This window comes from Bos javanicus, chromosome 13 (genome assembly GCF_032452875.1).
Source record: "Bos javanicus breed banteng chromosome 13, ARS-OSU_banteng_1.0, whole genome shotgun sequence".
NCBI classification, from domain to species: Eukaryota; Metazoa; Chordata; class Mammalia; order Artiodactyla; family Bovidae; genus Bos; species Bos javanicus.
The window spans coordinates 28,499,978-28,521,061 of NC_083880.1; the positions used below are offsets into that span (position 1 = coordinate 28,499,978).

General features: G+C 47.6%; 1 protein-coding gene and 1 long non-coding RNA gene across 10 annotated transcripts in view; one reads left to right on the plus strand and one right to left on the minus strand.

The window, feature by feature from the left end:
* LOC133259083 (uncharacterized) lies at positions 1-8,211 on the plus strand. The gene is made up of 3 exons (XR_009740261.1): positions 1-459; positions 1,477-1,848; positions 3,946-8,211. It is a non-coding gene; the product is annotated as an uncharacterized LOC133259083 (long non-coding RNA).
* FRMD4A (FERM domain containing 4A) overlaps positions 1-21,084 on the minus strand; it is a 749,223-nt gene that overhangs the window by 75,050 nt on the left and 653,089 nt on the right. The gene's annotated exons all lie outside the window — the stretch shown is intronic.

A 21,084-nucleotide genomic window follows, 5' to 3' on the forward strand; every position in this document is an offset into this window, starting at 1 on the left:
CAGAAAACAACGCAGTTGAAGTTCAAGTGCGAGCGGTTCAGGGCTGCAGTCCTCTCGCTGCGGCTGAACTTACAGCTGGCAGTTTCCTTATCAGAGCTGAACCCGTACAGTTGTTTGCACCTCCTATGCCTCTTGCTTCACACACACACACACACACACACACACACACACACAGCTCTCCAGTTCAACCCTGGCAACGTGGGTGTGGATTTTCCTGCAGGCTTCTCAACAGGAACAAAACAAGTTCTTTTCAAGTGGTTCCCCGGCTCTGCTGGGCCTTTGTTGAATTCTCCAAGACAGTTCCCGGCTCTGCAGTTTTCCCTCCAAGGCGAGGGGGAGGAGGGGGAGTGGAGGGCGGGCTGGCGGAGGGAGGGAGGGAGGGAGCCGGCGCTCTCAGGAGGGAGCAGTAGCCATCTGCCTGCAGTGCTGATCCGGCTTCCTCCCTGCAGTGCTCCAGTGGTAAGGCACTCGAATTCCCAGCCTCCCCTCGGGACTCCACTTCCCGCCCACTAATGTGTCAGCGGCTGGACTCGCCCTGGTGATCTGGGGCGGCCGGGAAGCTTCCCCTCCAAGGGTAGGGGCTGCTCGGACCCTATTTGGGGGCAGGCGACTCCAGATAACCACAGAAGCCTGACAAGCCCAGCTTCTTTCTTCAGCACAAAGAAAATCAGGGCTAGCGGGACGCTGCAGCCAGGGGCTTGTGGCCACTGGGGCGCTGGAGAGTGAAATTAGGGCTGTTCTGAACAGTGGAAGCTAAACAGAGTTCCTGGCGCTGCCCAAAGGCCCTGAAGGGCCTGGTGGACATTCTTCCTTGGCTGAGCGAGTCTGTTCACTAAGATGTTTGGGAGTAATTAGGGTGGCAACATTGCTCTGTGAGGGGGTTCTTACATTGGATGAAAAAGAAAGTTACTTCAACTCTGAGGGAAATGTCAAAAGAAGTTCAAGTGATGCCCATAGCATTCATATTTGTATCTGATGCAATACTGCAGTCCCTTCGATAGAATTTGAGTTTGTTTAGCCCAAAGAAGGGCCAAACAGACCTTCACCCTGCAAGTGGCTGATTTTTACCCCTGGTCCTCCCTTGTTTTGCCCACTGAGTTAAGGCAGATGCTTTTCAGGGTCTTATCTTAGACCCAGGATCCTCTCACCTGACACCCCTGACACTTTCTGATCTGCTCACATTCTCTCCTGCAAGACAACAATTTCTGTGTCCCATCAACCCTCCTTGCCAGGCCCAAGACACAGGCCTGGCCAAAGGACTCCGCCTTGTTGTCAAACTGGGCTGGAATAAAAACTGTTTCTGGCAAGGCTGCCTTCTCACAACCTGCTCTGCAGAATCTTACAATGATTCTGTCTGCCTAACGGGGAGGAGGACATGGATTTTCTCTGATTTCAGGGCCATCTCTTTTGTTTACAGCTCAGAGTACATTTTGCTCTGAAGTCCAAGGAAAATTGTACTTCCTTTTCTCCTTTCAGGTCATTTCCAAGGAAAGCAAGTCCTACCGGAGCTCAGAGAGCCTTGTGTTCAATCACAGATGAAAAGCCACCTGTGTAGTCGATGACTCGAGTCCCAGATCTGAGCCTTATCTGATGCTCATCTTATCTGATGCTCTGGTAAACCCCTTAGTGAAATGCACAGAGTTCCTCTCGGATTCCCCACTGATAGGTATTTACCAAGGTTCCACTTGAACTTGGCCACAGACACACAAGCACCAGAACTAACAGCTCCCTGACCTTGTAACCTGGAGGTAGGCAGTACACAGAACAAAGTGGCCAGGCAGATGCTGTGGAGTCCAGCTACATTTGTTTGAATCCTGAGTCCCCTACATCCAAACTGTGTGACATCAGGTAAGTGACGGCATCGCCTTTAGCCTCAGTTTTCCCATCTGTAAAATGGCAATAACGCTTCTAAGGTAGAAGCAACAGAGATCCTTAGCACGGTACAAAGTAAATGCTCAGTGAACTCAGGTCTCAGTGCAATTCTAGTTGCTCTTACTTCTCCCAAATCCTGGCAAATGAAGTAGATTAACTCCAGAACAACCAAAATTATTAAGCTTTTTTTTTTTTTTTTTTAACTTCTAGCCCTGTCATTGGGGTTTAAGAAAATAAAAGTCCCAGAAATCTGAAGTGTATGGATTTAGTATCCTGCCTACACCCCATCCCCTTTTCTCCAAAGAGAGGGGTGGGTAGGAGATGGCTGATCCCTGAGGGGGACTTGCAGCATGTGTGTGGCACCCACCTGGCCAGGTAAGGTGGAGCCTCGGCCAGGACCTGTTTCTCAGGTGTGTGACCCGAGGGCCCTGTGCTTGGTCTAACATTCTGCTGTCTCCATCTCAAAAGTCTCAATAAGCTTGATCAACAAGCCCTGAATTTTCATTTGTCCTGGGCCCTGCAGATTATGCCACTGGTCCTAACTGATGCTCATGCCTCGGGCACTGTCTTTGGGGGACAACATGTGGGGGAACATGCATCTGATGGGCAGACCTCCTGGGCTTTATCCTCTTGGCGCTGGTGCACTGACAAGCACCTCACATGGGCCTCGGGCTGGGAGCTCCCTCCTTCCTGGTGAAAACTCCCAAAGCCCAACACTCAGGGGGTGGGTTCCCTGGCAATTCCTCCCTCCCTGGCTTTTTAAAACAGAACTTATGCCGGGCGTTCCCCAAAAGTACTCCCCATGCCCCTGGAGTGGAGAGCCTCGTGTCTGCCAAGGACCAGAACACAACCTTGTGTCTGCTGTGGCCCTTCTGCCTACTGATGGTGCCTTGCAGACTCCTGCCTCAGCACGGAACCCTGCCGGCCCAGCTCCCAGCATCTGTAGACATTTCCAACAGGAGCAGAACAGTGGCTTTGCCTCCTGTTTGTTCTAGGCAGGGTTTTTTCCTTATTTTCTTCTTTTTTTGTAAATGAAAACACGGGGAAGGGAGGAAAGGAGGGTAATTTTCCAGGCCAGGAAGGTTCCAGGAACCCAAAAGGAGGTGCTCATGAGGGACCTTTCCTCCCACACCTGGGGGTACATGGAGTGCTTGGGAACAAGCAGGGGGATGCAGGCAGCTGGACGCCCCACGCATCAACGTGGCCTCTTGTGCTCGAGGGCCCCTGTGCCCACCGTTCTGAGGCTGTGCCTACTAAACCCTCCCTCTGAGGCTGGTAGAGTAGAACAACAAGCAGATAAACAGCAGACATTTGGCTTGGCCTCCCCTTTGTGAACAGGGTACACGAGGCTCTGAGGCGCTGGTCTGGGGGCAGCCCTTGATCATCCGTGTCACTTCAAAAGAACCCCTTTGACTCACTGCAGCCATCATAACCCAGCCACCAGCTAAAGACACCAACATGTTTTGGAAATCCACATAAAGAACTCATTGGACATATAAATATGGTTACAGCTGGGCTAGATCCCTTAGGAGTTCGGCTAATTCCTATGGCCAATTCTGCCCAAGGAGCTACCTAAAATCTCAAACACAGGTCTATCAGTAATCAAAGGACTTATTAATTAATACCTATGAAAAAGGCTTAATGCACTTCATTGGGGCATCTTTAAAAAGCAGACGCCTCTTCTTTGATCTTTTAGCATCCTCCCCACCCCCAAGAAGAGCAAGTAGGAAACTTTCTTCTTGGGGAAAATGAGGCCTAGAGAAATGAGGGGAAAATGCCCAAGGCCACACAGCAAGTCAGTGAAGGAACCAGAAATAAGAGTCAAGGGCACCTGGCCCATTACTCTAACCTCTAACTATGTTCCTTTCCCTACGGGGTCCACCAATTAGTGGGAACAGCTCTTACTCACTAATGGATGGGTAACTTTACAAGTGGAATGATTTTTTTTTTTTTTTTTTACAAACGAGCAGCTAGGTAGGAAGTATAAGCCACATCTTTTCCATCCTATACAGCAGCTTTTCTTTCCTTTACAGGCTGTAAATGATAACACATATTACTCCTTTCTCGCCTTAGAGTCCTGGCTTCCTCTGGTTTTCTACACAGAGATGCTTCAGTATCAGCAGCTTTCCATCCAGGACTAACAAGTAACAATCATGATTAAGAACAGACTTAATAATTTGGCCTTGCATGGAAAACAAAAAAGAAGAGAAACCTTCCAGAAGTGGTTTTATGGAGACCATGCCTGTTGCCATGATTGGAACCACGGGTGGTCGTGGATGTGGATTTGTGGCTTCTGACCCAGATGTGTAGTTCCCAAGCAAACATAGGTCTTCCAGTTCCCCTTGCTGGGGCTCAATGTGATTTGTAAAAGAGATGGAAAATGTTTATGCACAGAAAGCAGACAAGAGTGGCTAATAAATACAGCTTCTGTGCCCTGAGTGCAGCAGAGTACACTAAAAACACTTAACAAGCCGGACCAGGTTCCTGGATCCCATTAGCTGGTCTGCCTGATTCCCACATCCTGTGTACACTGGAGGTCAGGGCTGGGAAGGACTCATGTCCTGTTCTTTCGGAGTGGGTGAAGGCGTAGTGGGGATGGGCCAAAGGGCCTTGACTCCCTGAGACTTCCTCCGTAGCCACTGTTTACTGGGCGCCAGCACAGCACGTGGGGTGATGGGTGAGCTCTCGAAATGAGACGGAAATAAAGGCTCGAGAGGAAGCCGGCTAGTGGCTCTGATTCTTGAGCAGGACTTGAGGGGGTGGGGGCTCGTCTTCCTCCTGTCCCTGAGGCTGAGTCACCGAGCCTCTTAATGACCTCTCTCTGAGTAACTTCCTGCTGCTTCTAGAGGGGCCATTATACTGAATCCCGGGGGCCATCTGGCCAGCCCCCGACTCCCACAGATAAAGCAAGCCCAGAGGGGAGAAGTTAAGGGACTGGCAGAGGTTAAATGAGTAACTGATGTCAGGCCCACTCTTGTGGGCTCTTCCTAACACACCAGGGGGATCTGGCAATGAGTGAGAACAGAGTTGTTTCCAGCCGATGGTTAAGTAAGTCATCACTCCTCCAAAGGTTCTTGGCCTCCTGCTTTGCAAACACCAGCAAGGAGTTCTCTTGTATTATAAGAAGAATGAGAATCAGGCCAGGAATAACTTTGGAGCTCAGGATGAAAAATACCAATAGAAAACCACTGCCTGATTTCATTTTTGCTCTGTTCACCCTCTAGAAGTTGTCACTGTCATCTCCAGGTGTATTTATACCTTCAGCAAATAAACATGAGCTGATACACACTGAGACGGATACAGCACAAAAGAAGTCACTCAACCCCAACTGGATGGACTTGAATTAAAATAGGAGAACAGCACAGAAAACCCCCAAGCCTGCACACTCAGAAACTTTTACAGGAGTCCCCTGATGAGGCTCCCCTGTCATTCAGGAACTAATTCTACGAACAACAGAAGCGGTGCTGTTTTTAATGGGTTAAACACTCTATGCTGGAGGTTTTTATATATGCATGGGTATTCAATATATTGGGCTGGTAAGCAACTTTGTTTGGGTTTTTCTACACCATCTTATGGAAAAACCGAAATGAACTTTTTGGCCAAGCCAGTATTTTATGCTTGAAACAAGGCCCTGGGGATTTAGGTAACATCCAGTCCCCATTCCTCTTTCGAACATTCAAGTCGTGGTGTCTACTCTGCATAAACCTATGCGAAGAGGACAGAGGAAGGACATGCCTCCCATGTGTCTCTATGTCTAAGGCGCTTGTTGGGAGGATGTGACATACATAAAGCAGACTATCCATGGCACAGGAACTAACTCCATGATGGAGTTTCAAACCTCCTAGAGTTTCAGTATCAGGCTTTTGTTCTAGGGAGGGACTTCCCTGGTGGTGCAGTGGTAACAAATCCGCCTGCCAATGCAGGGGACACAGGTTTGATCCCTGGTCTGGGAAGATTCCACATGCTGCAGAGCAACTAAGCCTGTGCGCCCAGAGCCTGTGTTTTACATCAGGAAAAACCACTGCAATGAGAAGCCCACACATTGCAACAAAGAGTAGCCCCTGCTTGCCGAAACTAGAGAAAGCCTGCGTGCAGCAATGAAGAGCCAGTGCAACCAAAATAAATAGCATTAAAAAAAAAAAAAAAACTCCATGGAGGCATCATACCAATTTATGAAATATGTCTTGTACTCTTGTCTCAGAATCAATATTCATGAGCATTGCTGAGACTCCCTGGTTTTGGTTCATCAGTTTTAGGGATGAGAACTCCGACTTGGAAGTCAGGAGGCCTCAGTGCTAGTCCTGACTCTGTAAATCCGTCTTTATCTTGGCTTCCTTTTCTGCCTTCCCTTACCAAAGGAGGGGCATGTGTGTGGGCTTTCTGCATCCAAAGCATGGAGTGAAGGTCAGCACTATAAATCCTTGAAATGCCACCCAGCTACTCTTTGGAATTTAAAAATAAAGTCACTTGTTTTAAACATCTCCTATTTATGGGAAACAGTACAGTTGACCCTGGATATCCTCAGGGGCTTCGTTCCAGGACCTTCCTTGGATACTAAAATCTGAAGATGCTCAAGTCCATTATATAAAATGGAGTGGTATTTGCATAAACCCCAGGCACATCCTCTGTACACTGTAAATCATCCCCAAGTTATTTACAATAACCTAATATAAATATAACCAAAATCACTGCAGATGGTGATTGCAGCCATGAAATTAAAAGATGCTTACTCCTTGGAAGGAAAGTTATGAACAACCTAGATAACATATTAAAAAGCAGAGACATTACTTTGCCAACAAAGGTCTGTCTAGTCAAGGCTATGGTTTTTCCAGTGGTCATGTATGGATGTGAGAGTTGGACGGTGAAGAAAGCTGAATGCTGAAGAATTGATGCTTTTGAACTGTGGTATCGGAGAAGGCTCTTGAGAGTCCCTTGGACTGCAAGGAGATCCAACCAGTCCATTCTAAAGGAGATCAGTCCTGGGTGTTCATTGGAAGGAATGATGCTAAAGCTGAAACTCCAGTACTTTGGCCACCTCATGCAAAGAGTTGACTCATTGGAAAAGACCCTGATGCTGGGAGAGATTGGGGGCAGGGGGAGAAGGGGATGACAGAGGATGAGATGGCTGGATGGCATCACCGACTTGATGGACGTGAGTTTGAGTGAACTCCAGGAGTTGGTGATGGACAGGGAGGCCTGGCGTGCTGCGATTCATGGGGTCGCAAAGAGTCCGACACGACTGAGCAACTGAACTGAACTGAATATAAATGCTATGTAACTAGTTGCTGGCATGCAGCAAATTCAGGTTTTGCTCTTTGGAACTTTCTGGAGTTTAAAGATTATTTCTGAATATTTTCAATCTGCAGTTGGTTGAATCCACAGATGTGGGACCCACAGATAAGGGAGCTAACTATTTCACTGACTAAAAGCATGGTTTTCAAAGTTGCACTGTCTATAACTTACTGGCTGTTTATCCTTGGCAATAAAATGTTTTTCTTTTATCATCTTTGAAATAAGACTACCAACAACATCAGTTTTGTTTTCATAGTGATGCTGTATCAATGAACTAATACATACTAAGTGCTGCATATAGAGCTAGGTATGTAGTTAGCACTTAAATATCAGCCATTATGTTCTCTTTCTGCCATCACTCACATGACAGTATTACTTTTCATGTAACAAAATATAGTTCTCATTACTTTGAACACATAGCCCAGAGTAGAGGTTTGTGAAATTCTTTTTTAAAAGATGGCTAATATGGTGCCATGGGCATTTTAAAAAATGTTTTTTGTTCATTGAATTTTTCACCACACAAGGATAAGTCTAACCCAGGTTCCCCTGCATCTGCTTGAGTTGGTTTTTGATGTATTCCCTTCAGGTTCTTCCAGTTCTTACCCAGTCAGTTCCTGGGTCTACCACAATTTTGACCAGAGTCAGTTTTGACCATTTTCCTGCTGATATTTTTTGGGGGTATCACACACCTTGTGGGATCTTAGCTCCCCAACCAGGGATTGAAATCCTGTGCCCCCTGCAGTGAAAGCGTGGAGTCCTAACTGCTGGACCACAAGGGAATTCCTCCTGCTATGACTTCTAATCTCACAACATTCACCCTGAGAGGAAGTAGCCTCCTATGATACAGCTCAGTAGTATTCACATGGAATGGGCCAGACTGGAATCCAAACCATGGCCTCCAAGACAGGCAAACTCTGTCCCCACGTTACTAGCTCAGAGAGTGGTTGTGAGGGTGTCCTCAGGACCAGCGTTGATAGAGGGCTCCCTGGCCTCCATTTTCTCCCGAGAGGGCCAGATACCCAGCCAAGAAAACGATAGCTAATTTTTCAGCACCGCCGGACCTAATGGAATCAAGACGTTCCTCTGGCTGACTCCTCAGTGTCAGACTACAGGAGCTCTCAACTGATTTGGTTAATTCAGTGACAGACGTCCGGAGCACCAGGCCCTGACCCTTTAACGGACAGCCTGTTTTTAACCCATCAAAAACCTTTTAGCTTCCTCTGGCTTCAGAGTTGTTACTAGGGGCAGAGAAAGGGAAAGAAGATCCACAGATACTTCAGAGGTCCATGGAGAAAACAGGCCATTTTATCTGTCCCCACTCAATGCAATTTCCGTTTATTTCTCTCCTTGGGGGGCATCTCTCTGTATCATTTTCTTGTGTGTATTTTGGCTTTTTCTCAGGGAGACCTGACCATAAAGCTTTGGCAAATGTAAAAACTTTCAAGAGAAGCTGAAAGCGTTTTTCCTGCCTTATCCTTGGCCTCCTGATGGAACTTCTTCCCTTTTCCACGTGCCTCTGGGGGGATGGATGCGGGTTAGTGTCCGAAGGGAGAAACTGGCCAGGTAACTCATTTTACCCGAGTCGAACTTTGTTTTTTTCCAGCAGTGAGCATGGGGGCTCAGTTTGGTGTGGCTTCACTTCTCTGCGTGCCAGGCTTTTCTTTAGAAAAAAAAAAAAAAACCTTCAAGGCTTGGGACTTCCCTGGCGGTCCAAGGGAGCTCTTCCTTGGGAGGCTCTGCGCTCCCAAGACAAAGGGTCTGGGTTCAATTCCTCATTAAGGAACTAGATCCCACACGCCACAATTAAGACCCAGAGCAGTCAAATAACTAAATAAATATTTTTAAAAAAACCATTCAAGGCTAATCACAGCTGCTATGACTTCTGTGAATGGGATGCTTCAAAGATGGAATTGGCGTGCAAAGTACTAAGTCCATCTTGGGTGGGGAATTTTGATGGGAACCACTTGCAATGGCAAAGGTCTTTTCTTGGATGGCTGTTAAGGATTTTTTTTTTTTTTTTTTGACACTTTTGGAGGACAGACTTTGGGTAACTCTGTATTTAAAAAAATTTGTTTTGTGGGGATAGTTAAGAGTTGGCAGTTAAGAGTTCTCTTATGCCTGGAAGCCCTGCCCAGAGGTGTCGCATCACAATGAGATCTGATTTCCCTGATTGGGGGTACCTGAATCCTTGGGAGATGGGGTAGAAGAGAGGATAGGATGACAACCAGCTCTACATAAACAAAAGTAAACACTCATAATTAAAAGCCTGGATAATCAAGCTTAAAAAAAATGACAATACTCTAGTGTTACCTGTAAAACAAAGTTTAAAAATGTTAATCAACCAGCAAGGGCTCTTTGGGAATAATCACTTAAGAGCAGTTGGCATGCACTTTAAACCAGCCAGTGTTTCAAGAGCTGGCCCATCCTTCTGGGGAGGGGAAGGCCTGGCAGACCCTGGTTTCTGTGGGGACCGCCCAGAGTGCAAGTGTGAGCTCCAGGCTCTCCTGGTTGGAAAGTGTCCTAGGGAGCACGGGGGCCGGGCAGGCTTGGGGCCAGGGCAGGCATGGGACGGCTGGCCCAGACTGCTGCCGAGAACACTCATCGGTCCTGCCAGCTGCTCTGTGATGGTGGTGCAGCCAGGAGGGGCAGAAGAGGAAATGGGCACTTCTCTGCAGCCTGCCCTAAACTACATTTTTTCATGAGGGCTGTTCCCACCCCTCGAGACGTCCCAGCCCTCAACTGGGCTGGTTCTCCTCGATATTCATTCATCTCCCTCTGTCAAGCCAGTTCTCATCCTGTGTCATAAAATGTCTTTTTTTACTCAAATGTCTTTTCTACTAGACTCTAGGCTTGTTGAAGGTATTTTCCTGGCACATAGCACAGTGCTTCAGGGCATATTAGGCACTCAGTAATTGTTAAGTGAATAAGTGAGTGAATGAAGAACTCTATAAGGTAGGTTATTATGGCAACCAGAGTTCAGAGACGTTAAGTCACTTTCTCCAAGTCACACAGATCATTAATGATGGGAGTTGGTATTTGAACCCCTATCTGCTCAAAATTCAGATAACCTCCATGCCATGAGGAGCCACAAGCCCTTGAACCTGCACGTCTAGTTTATACATTTCTAAACCACATGGGAAATGGCAATGGGGAAGAGACAGGGGGTCCAGCCTGGGAGCTGCAACCCAGGAGATATAGCTCTTCCTTCTACTGGTAGCTCTGTCTGAATTCAAGTTGGTTCCAAAGTGAGTAGGTCTCCAGGAGCTCAGAAGCTCAAGCTGGAATCCTCTCGAGTCCAGACCTGAAGTGACCCCTCACAACCCATTCTGGCTAGACAAGTGGAAGGCTCTTTGCTAGGCATGACCTGGAGCAGGCTGAATCCTCCAGTAGAGTCCCCCAGCCCCACCTCCAGGCTCGGCCAATGAGCCCCTGCGTGCGGGAGTGAGAGCTTGACAGTGTTCAGGCTATGCTAGGGTTTAGTATGAAACAGGTTCACACTTCAGGAAGATCACCTGGGGATTCCCCTCTGAATCATGCTCATTAAGAAGGAAAAAACCTCACAGAGCTTCCTAAGTGTTGTGGGGTTCAGCAGAAACAAGCTGAGAGCCAAGACAAGGCAAAGGGTACTGGATCTGACAAACAGGGTTTCTCAGCATGACATTTCCTGCTTCTAAGCAAGAAAAGGCATCCAGCTGAATGATTCAATGGCCTGCCTTCGTCCAGAGATTCACTTTTGACATCTAGTGACTAGTAGTAATCTGAGTCCTTTTTGCTCCAAGAGACAAAAAATCAAGAGACAGTTTACAGCAGGAGTCCCCAGTCTCTGGGATATAATACCTGATGACCTGAGGTGTTGATGGAATAATAATAGAAATAAAGCGCATAATAAACGTAATGCTCTTGAAGCATCCCCATACCATCCCCACCTCACCCCAGTGTGTGGAAAAACTGTCTTTCATGAAACTGTTCCCTGGTGCCAAAAACGCTGGGGACCGCTGCTCTAGATGGACTGGTAGGGAAATGTTATGCTTTTTGTTTTTCCATCAACAAGTCTAAGCTGTTAAAAGCTCTCCTGCCTCCCTCCCTTTCCTTACAGATGTCTGGTCTTTTCTTCCAACCCTTCCTTATAGAAGCTATGCTATTTATCCTTCTTTCTCTGAGACCACTATACACATATATATGGAAGTGGCTCACAACATGTTAGCAGAGAGCAGAGATATTCCGCTCTGGCTGCCTTTTTTCATTTAACCACTATTTTCTACCTTGGGTCAGGCACTGCAATACCAGTGGGCAAGTGGCAAAGAAAACACCGACAGTCTCCGCACATTTCTGTGAGGTAGGAATATAAATCAGAGAACTATACGGAGGACATTAGAGGGTAGCAGGTTTGAGGACAAGCATCAGGGGTAGGGCAGGGGGTGTCACTGTTTATAAAGCAGTCAGGGAAGGCACTGCTGAAGTGACAGCTGAGTGGGTACCAGAAGGAAACTGGGGCAAAGCTCTACCCCCTTATCAGGGAACACTATAAGTACGAAGACCCAAGGTACCGTTTGTGTATATGTGTTTGCTGTGTTAGAGCAGAAAATGCTGAAGTAAACAGAGAATGAGGGAAACGTATTCAGCCATGAGAAGGAACGAAGTTCTGATTCCTGCTACAGCAGGGATGAACCTTGAACACATTACTCTAAGTGAAGGAAGCCACAGATTCTGGTTCCATTTATACATGTCTGGTACAGGCAAGGCCACAGAGACAGGAAAGTAGGTTTCTAGGTGACTAGGGCTTGGGGGGTCGTGTAGAAATGGGGGTAACCAGGAGCTCCTTAGGCTTTGCCACTGCTCTGACTGGTAAATCCTACTCTCCATGAACCATAAAACAGAAGATGCTCTTGTGGTTAAAACTCAGTGAAATTAATTACTTAAAAGGAGCCAGCAGTCCAGGATAAGGCCCCCTAATCCCAAGACTGTCCCTTTCCACAGGCAGCTTCCGACTCCCCCTGCTCTGATGGTCCTTCTATAGCGCTTTCCTCTCGCGTCTGCTGGGGTGGGCCCTGCAGATGACAAGTGACCTCCCCCAGCCTGACTGCTTTGTGCTGTCGTAACTGAGGTATCTCTGGGGGTGTTTTCTGACACTACCATGTAAGAAATCTGGCCAGGGACCCGTTTCTCAACCCCCACAGCTCCAAGCATCAGCTCCATGACGTGGTTAAAGATATACACCTGTGCACGGTCACACAGAGGCCATTCCCTCAGCTGTAGCTCCTGATCCTCGCTACAGGCAGGGCTAGCAGCTGGCTTATGGTCCGGGGAGGCCTGGAGAGATGGGTACCTAGAACCCCTCTGATTCTTCGACCTCTTGATAAAAGGTTGGAACAGAAACACTCATCATGAGGAGGCTGGGTCCACTCGGGGTGGGGGTAACCCACAGGCCACATTTGGTGATGCTAGTGGGTAAAGTACCTGCCTGCCAATGCAGGTAGACATTAAGAGACACAGGTTTGATCCCTGGGTCAGGAGAATCCCCTGAAGGAGGGCAAGTCAACCCACTTCAGTATTCTTGCCTGGAGAATCCCACGGACAGCGGAGCCTGGTAGGCTACAGTCCATGGAGTCACAGTCGGACATGACTGAGGCAACTTGGCATGCATGCACACTTTCTAGAATGATTCTCAGGATTGGTGAGGAATCTTTCAAAAACCCATGTAGCATCAGAAACACCTGCCGCAAATGCCGGAAAGACCTGCATGCTGGGATTGTCTTTGGGTTCACTGGCCAGGGCTCTGTGGGGTTGCCCCAGGTCTTAGCACAGTTGGTCAGGAATTATGTGATGACACCACTGCACAACCAGAGTTGCAGGATCCGACAGCGATGTACTAGCCAAGACTTTATGATAATCCTTCTCAGAGGAGTCTGGCGGGCTACAAGTCCATGGGTCGCAATGAGTCAGACATGACTGAGCGACACACACACACATATACCATCCCTCCCACTCCCCCACCGTTGCCTGAGGAACTTGACAGGCGTCTCCTAAAGTTAAAGGCTGAAGCTGAGATTGCCACCTGACCCCTGCTCACATCTAAATAATGAGGAGTGGGTTGTTAGCTGCCATCAGAGGAGGTATGGAGAGATGGAGGTTGCCCAGCTGGGAGAGGGGACGAGATTTAATGTTACATCAAGCTGGGGGCTTTGGTTGTTATCAAGGATTGGGCACTGTCATTTCTTTTGTTTTCAGTTTAAACTTTTTATTTTGTATTGGGGTATAGCCAATTAACAAACAATGCTGTGACAGTTTCAGGTGAACATACAGTTCACCTGGTGGGCCAGTGGTTAACACTGTTCACCTGAAATTATCAGGGACTCACCCATACATACCAGAGAAGGCAATGGCACCCCACTCCAGTACTCCTGCCTGGAAAATCCCATGGATGGAGGAGCCTGGTAGGCTGCAGTCCATGGGGTTGCTAAGAGTTGGACACGACTGAGCAACTTCACTTTCACTTTTCACTTTCATGCATTGGAGAAGGAAATGGCAACCCTCCAGTGTTCTTGCCTGGAGAATCCCAGGGACGGGGGAGCCTAGTGGGCTGCCGTCTATGGGGTCGCACAGAGTCGGACACGACTGAAGCAACTTAGCAGCAGCAGCACCCACACATACACCTGTATACATTCCCCCTCAACCTCCCTTCCTATCCAGGCTGCTACATAACACTAAGCAGAGTTCCATATGCTAGACAGTAGGTCCTTGTTGGTTAGTCATTTTAAGTATAGCAGTGTGTACATGTCCATCCCAAACTCTCTATCTCATTTCTTAACAAAATTAACTTTGCTATTTGAAGTGACTCTGTATTACTTGGGAGATCAGAAAAGTCATGCACTGCTTGCCTTTCCATCTAGGGAAGAATATCTTTAAAAGAACAGTGGGAGATAGAAGAAATGTGTCTTTTGAGTTCCAGGTCTTTGATGTTCTTGTTAGCCTGGCCAAGTCTTTGGTTTTTAAGCGAGAGAAACCCAACCAGTTCCTAAGTCACTACTGGTTCAGAGCTCCCTTTGCAGTGGGTGGGGCTACTGGAGATGCCTCTACCAAAGACAGAGATCCAACAACAGCCTTTGGTTTTCATTATCATCTTCAGATTATACCCAAGGTCTGTGGGGCGCCTTGGGTAGCAGGAGTCTATTTCTGCCAGTTATCTAGAAGTTCGGCAGTCTCAAGGGGGCTACTGGCCTGTCTGGGTAGGTGTTTATTTGGATATTATAAATACAGATAGTTCAGTTGGTGAAGAATCTGCCTGCAATGCAGGAGACCCCAGTTTGATTCCTGGGTCAGAAAGATCCAGTGGAGAAGGGATAGGCTACCCATTCCGGTATTCTTGGGCTTCCCTTGTGGCTCAGTTGGTAAAGAATCTGCCTGCAAAGCGGGAGACCTGGGTTCAATCTCCTGGGGGTTGGGAAGATCCCCTGGAGAAGGGAAAGGCTACCCAGTCCAGTATTCTGGCCTGGAGAATTCCATGGACTGTATAGTCCATGGGGTTGCAAAGAGTTGGACATGACGGAGCGACCTTCACTATAAATACCGCGTGTGGAGTCTGACCCCGACTCCGCTCCCTCCCCACTATCAACGTGGCTGTGTATACAGCGATCCTAGTGCTTGACACGTGCTGCTGCTTAATAAGACGACGCTCGGCCACGGGTGGCAGATGAGCTCTGGGAGGCCTCACACCCCACGAGGGACAGATGCTCAGCTGGGCCGGGGGCAGGGTGGGAAACTATTTTTGGTCATCTGCTTGGATCTAGCAGGGGTTTCAGTGAATCTGGACAATAGTCAGAGACAGGGATTTACCCACTTAGAAACTGGCATTCTCTCTCTCTCTACCACTTCCTTCTGAGAAAATGTTGTTTTCCACTGTTCCTTTCACAAAGGACTAACTCCCTTCTGGCTTTATAGCAAGCTTGCCCCTAGCTTCATCCCTCTCCCTCATTTCTTGTTCCCTGCTTCTCTTGACCTCAAGATTCCCCTCATCTGCAGCAGCTGCCTTGTTGATGGGAAACTGAGGCCCAGGGATGCGACTGAGCTTGGAGACCCAGATCTAGAAATGAGGGGCCTTGACCACCAGATTGGACATCTTGCCATCAGAAGTAACAGTAGGAGGTGGGAGCAGGAACAGAATACCCAAAGGGTGATGCCAGGCCTGGAGAGTTACCCTGGTAACCAGATAGCACTTGGGTGAGTTCTTCATAGTAAAAGGTACCACCTCTAAGAGGGACCTCCAAGCAGGTCAACCCACAAGAGATTTGGATCTGCTTCTCCTAAGACTTGCATTGGGACCTCCCTGAATTGCATTGGTCCAGTGGTGAAGAATTTACCTGCCAGTACAGGGGACATGGGAAGTTCCCACACTTAGCTGCAAGGCAGCTGAGCCTGTGAACCAGGACTACTGAGCCTGTGCTCCCCAACAAGAGAAGCCACCTCAATGAGGAGCCTGTGCACTGCAACTGGAATAGCTCCTGATTGTCACAACTAGAGAAAGCCTGTATGCAGCAACGAAGGCCCAGCGCAGCCAAAAACAAAACATTTTTAAGAGGAGAATTGCATTCCTGTCCTCCTGTACCTTTCCAGAGAAATGACTCACCTTATAGCTCTTAAAGATTACCCACCTGGATGGGCGCATGCTTTTATTTTCTGCTCACAGACATCATGTTCAAAAGGGACAGTTTGACATTAGCACGAGTATTATGGAGACACTTCCAACAAGAATACAAGTTGGTGAGGGGGAGGGTTTAACTCAGGACCAGGCTTTGAAATGGCCTCCAGAGCAACCTGTGGGAACCAAGGGACCCTAGGTTCTCAGATCCAGTGACTAAGAAAAAAATCAATCATCTTAACAAAGAGGCGTTGTTTGCTCTTCATGGTAATCCTGCCTCTTGTGTTCAGCATAAAAGAGACTGTAACAATATTTGCTATGTCAAGGGCAACAGTACTTTTATCGTGGGGAACAGGCAACTCTTTGAGATGTAAACATATTCAAGTTGAAGGTAAGTGGACTATTGCTCATGTTTTACAGCCTCCATTTCACAGACATAAAAACAGAGGCCCAGAGAAGTTAAATAAGCTGTTTATCACAACTCTGAATCCCTTGGAAGTGAGTTAATACTCCTCAAATTACTCCTTGGTTGAGATTTTGAGATTTATTTTGGGCCTTTAAGTGGATGTGGAGGCCACTGGTTTATAAAACCTCTTTTTACATCTGTTATAAGAAGGAATTTGACTTTAACTTAGATGACACTGTCTTAACAACAAAGCTGAACAACAGAAAGTTTCTGTTACCTGTGTGTAGAGCAGCCATCCTCAAACTCTACAGCCTGTCTCCAAATCTTCCCGAGGACTCGTGAAAACCCATACTGCCACGCCCCAGCCTCTGAATTTCAGAGTCAGATGGGTACCTGGAATATGTGGTTCTTGTGTGTTCCTAGGTCATGTAGCAGTGATCTGCTGGTTCAAGAGCCACACTTGAGGAACCACTGCGGTAAAAGCGACTGCACCGACCAGCGTCTCCTTCAGGACTGCAGGATTTACCACCTCTGCATAACCTCAGCTGTGCAGAGCCAATCTTGCCCAAGGTCACGACCTCACCCTGGCGGGTCACCTGGATCTAATGATTGGTTGATGCTGAACTAAGGTGATGGGTCTGCTGGTTGCAATTTCTCAGCTTTGCCTGAGGTTGCATCACAACTCCAGTTCTCCCTCTGCCGGGTCCTGTCTGCTTCCCTTTGTTCTTTGGTGTTAATTCCAGACCATTTCCCAGTATATCTCCTGTGAGAGAATCCACCTCGGACTCTGCTTCTCAGGGGATGTGCAACACTTGCAGTAGAGTCACTTAAACATCACCTCTTCGGCGAGACCACTCCTGACCATTCCATGCCCTCCCCCTCTTCCTTACTGATTGGTTGTCTTTGTCGAATTCACTACTCTGACACTCTACGTTAAGAGACCTAATGCTTTGACTATCTTCTCCTCTAGACTCTAAGCTCTGTAAAGGCAGGGACCCATCTTTTTTGTTCACTGTATCATCTTCAGGGACTTGTTCAGGACAGGCAATTGGTATTTCTGGGACCATTTTACTGAAGGATTTCATATTCAACACCTTCTACTGGAGTTCTGAGGCTCCAGCTCAGCACATTCAGGAGACTGAAATTCTTGGGAGAGGAGACTGGGATTCCTGTTCCAAAGGGAGAGAACTCAGCTATGCTATTACGCATGCTCTGAGAAGAGGATGTCTTCTCCAGTGGTGCAGTGGTAAAGAATCTGCCTGCCAATACAGGAGATATAGGAGACTTGGGTTCGATCCCTGGGTTGGGAAGATACCCTGGAGGAGAAAACGGCAACCCATTCCAGTATTCTTGCCTGGAAAATTCCATGAACAGAGGAGCTTGGGGGGCTATAGTCCATGGGGTCGCAAAGAGTCAGATACGACTATGCACATACATGTATGCACTATGATGCTTTGAGAATAGCATCTCAATCTTCCTAGAATACAACTGCTTTTTTCCTTTCCTGGGGAGTTATTTTAAGATGGCAGATGTTGGTGACTCTCTGCCCCCACTTCCTCCCTGCAACCCAGCATCCCTCCAGCAGGCCCACTCCTCAGCTTTGAGGCGGGCTCCTCTTGGTGACCTGTGGCCAGGACCTGTCACCCACAGGCACTGAACGCTTCCTGGTCCACTCAGTGCTGAGTGAGATCTGAAGGAGGCAACAAAGGAGCCCTTTGATCAGACACTGAAAAAGCAAAGGCTGCAAAATGCTTGGAATGCTGAACATACTCCGTGGAGCTCTTCCTCCCCGGGGAGCCCAGGGTGCGGTCTCCCAGGGGAGTACAGATAACGGGATGAGGGAGGCACCCGCCCAGGGCCTGCCAAGGCAGAGAGCTCAGCAGCCCAAGGATGAGTCAAGTGCATCCAAACAGAAGCTGAAAAATAAGTTGGCAAAGCACTTAAAGGCATGCGTATCTCGTTGAATAATTCAGCAGGCTGGCTGACTGTGAGCTGGGAGCTGGTTCACAGTTAATGGAATATTTCCTGTAAATATTATTTTCTCTTCCTGTCTCATCGTTTCATCCAGTTCAAAAATCTTTACTAATCTGGGGTGGTGACAAGCAATGCATCAGTTCTCTGAGCTAATGCTCCCGATTCTGAAATGCTCAGAGGAACCATAGGAAGCTGCATTGGCTGCTCTGGGGGAGAAGGGGCAGAACATTTACTCTGGTTCCTTCTCCTAATGTCTCAGAGGGGAGCCCTCTGCGCTCCTAATTGTGCATCTAAGTGAACATAAGAGCGCCCCTAATTGCACATCAAATAAATAAGTAAATGTTGTCTGCTGAATACATAACAAGGACCAGCGCTGTCATCCTCCCCCCACGGAGAGATTTCATTAAATATGGGCTGGTGAGGGGGCTGCAGCAATCAGTGATGATTTACAGATATTGAATATTGCTTCTAAGGTTTCTTTGGAGCCACGTGTTTCACACTGTTCTTTTTTTTAATGCATATAGCGTCTGATAAAGCCTGATGGACGGATCTTTATTCTGACTCTTCCTGGCGCCCCATTCAGAAAGCATTTTCTGTTGTAAATGATAATGTTTTCTGATGATTCAATGGCTGGGCTCACCACAGGATTGGGGAGTGCAGACTACAGCCAGAGGACAGAGCACACAGTGCCGGGGTCCAGCCCCGGCTGATCCAGGGTATTTGAAGGAGAGACGGCATAGGCGACCTATTTATTTAAATATTTTATCAAAGATATAAAGAGTAATAGGATGAGGATAGCTCAGTGAGGAAATTCAGTGGAGAAAAGAGGCTGAATAATTCAGCCAGAAGGTAAGAGAAAGAACGACATGGTGAGACCAAGTTTCGGTGAACAAGGCCCGCACTTTATTTTCCAAAGTAGTTTTTATACCTTAAGTTATGCATAGAGGATAATGGGGGAAGGGGTAGAGTCATGCAGCAACACAGCTCAGCTTGGTGCTGGTGGGAACTGAGTCTCGAGCGTGGGAGAAGTGAATCACCTGAAACCTTTGGCCCCGGTGCTCCCAAGAAGAGGCAGATTGTCCCAGAGATCAGAGCTTTCAGAATTTTTCAGGCTCTGATCTAAGGAGTGCAAGGTCCTCCTCTAAAAGAGGGAGCCCTTTGTGATCGACTTTACCCAGCTTTATTTATCTCTGCCCCATGTGGTCCTGGTTCCACAGGAGTTAACAAACAATGTATTTTCTGTATAGATCATTTAATTTTCATTCAAATGTTCTCAGCGAAGTAGAAACACTCTTGCTTGTACCAACACAGCTGCCTGAGACTGACATGCCAGCTGATTCGCGGCATGTCCCCACTGATGGTCACTTAATGTAGTGGCATTTACTCTTGTTTGATGCTTCTGTGTCTTTCCTTGGCCATAAATATAACCCAAGATGAAGTTTGATCTTTTACTTCGAGTGTCCAAGCGCACTTGAACTGACAAGTTCAACTGATAATGTTTCATGATTCCCTGAAATCAACCGGACAGTTATTTAGTCACTAAGTCCTGTCTTAGTGAGACCCCATGGACTGTAGCCCTCCAAGCTTCTCTGTCCATGGGATTCTCCAGGCAAGAATACTGCAGTGGGTTGCCATGCCCTCCTCCAGGGGATCTGCCCAATCCAGGGATCAAACCTGTGTCTCCTGCATTGGCAGGTGGATTCTTCACCACTAAGCCACCAGGGAAGCTCAACTGGATGGGTACCTGGTGGAATAAAGGATCTCTCACCTGTGAAGAGCTCCATTTCTACACATGTAGACATGTGCTCAAAGGGAATGTGGTACCCAGGAGAAAGTAGGGGAAAATAATCTATGTAGCTGCAAGACTTTGTCTTTTTTTCACCGATGTAACACTCTCTGTACTTCTGTGACCACTGCTAAACCCAGACGGTTAGACATGAAAATACTGTCACTCCCGTTCTCTGAAACCTCACTCACAACAGTGCCTAAAATGATCACCCCATAATCACGGTAAAGAAGAGAGGCAGGTTTGGCAGTGTATGAACAAGCGTGCAGGAGAGGGGAGGCAGGCTGAGTGAGAGGGAAAACATCAGTGGGTGAAAGAGAGAAACAGCAGGATTCAGTGAGAGTCGATGCTGGGGCGATATCTAATGACATAAACAATTCTACAACCTATCCTCAGACACTGTTTGGGATTCCATCTGTTCATTTTAAAAGAACTCATCTTGAGACTTCCCTGGTGGTCCAGTGGCTAAGACTCTGAGCTCCCAATTTAGGAGGCCTGGATTTGATCCCTGGTTGGGGAACTAGATCCCTTCCACATGCCACAAATAAGACCCCATGAAGCCAAAAAAAAAAAAAAAAGTCATCTATGTAAGCAAGGGCCACTATTCTAGTATAGACGGGAGCTTGGGTATTTTGTTCTTAGTCCTATGTGTGGGATTCTTAGGCCTTTGGGTGGCAATTCTTGCACCGCGCATCATTCTGAAATAGTTCTGAGCTTCTGAACATACTCAAGAGCCAAAACACCCTCTTGGGACGTCCACACATGCCTTGCTGCTCCTGACATGTGTGCCCTGAGGGCAAAGAAGCTATTTTTTTTTCCCCTAACATCAGCAGCTTGCATTTTGGGCTGTGCTTCTGCAAGGCCAGGTGCCCATCTGTTTAGAAGATCCAGGTAATAGATATTACAGGGCCTAGAATGCTCTCCCTGCTCTACCTACGAGGGATCCTGTGCTTTACTCCATCTCCCCAAGGCCCCCAGGGCTTCAGAGTGAGGATTAAGCAATTTAGGGAAGACTGCAAGCAGAGTGGGAAACTAGTACCCCCAACCCCCAGAGAAGCTGGAACAGCTGTGGTGCTGCCCACTTTGGGACAGTCATTAGCTACCCGCTTCTTCTCAGGG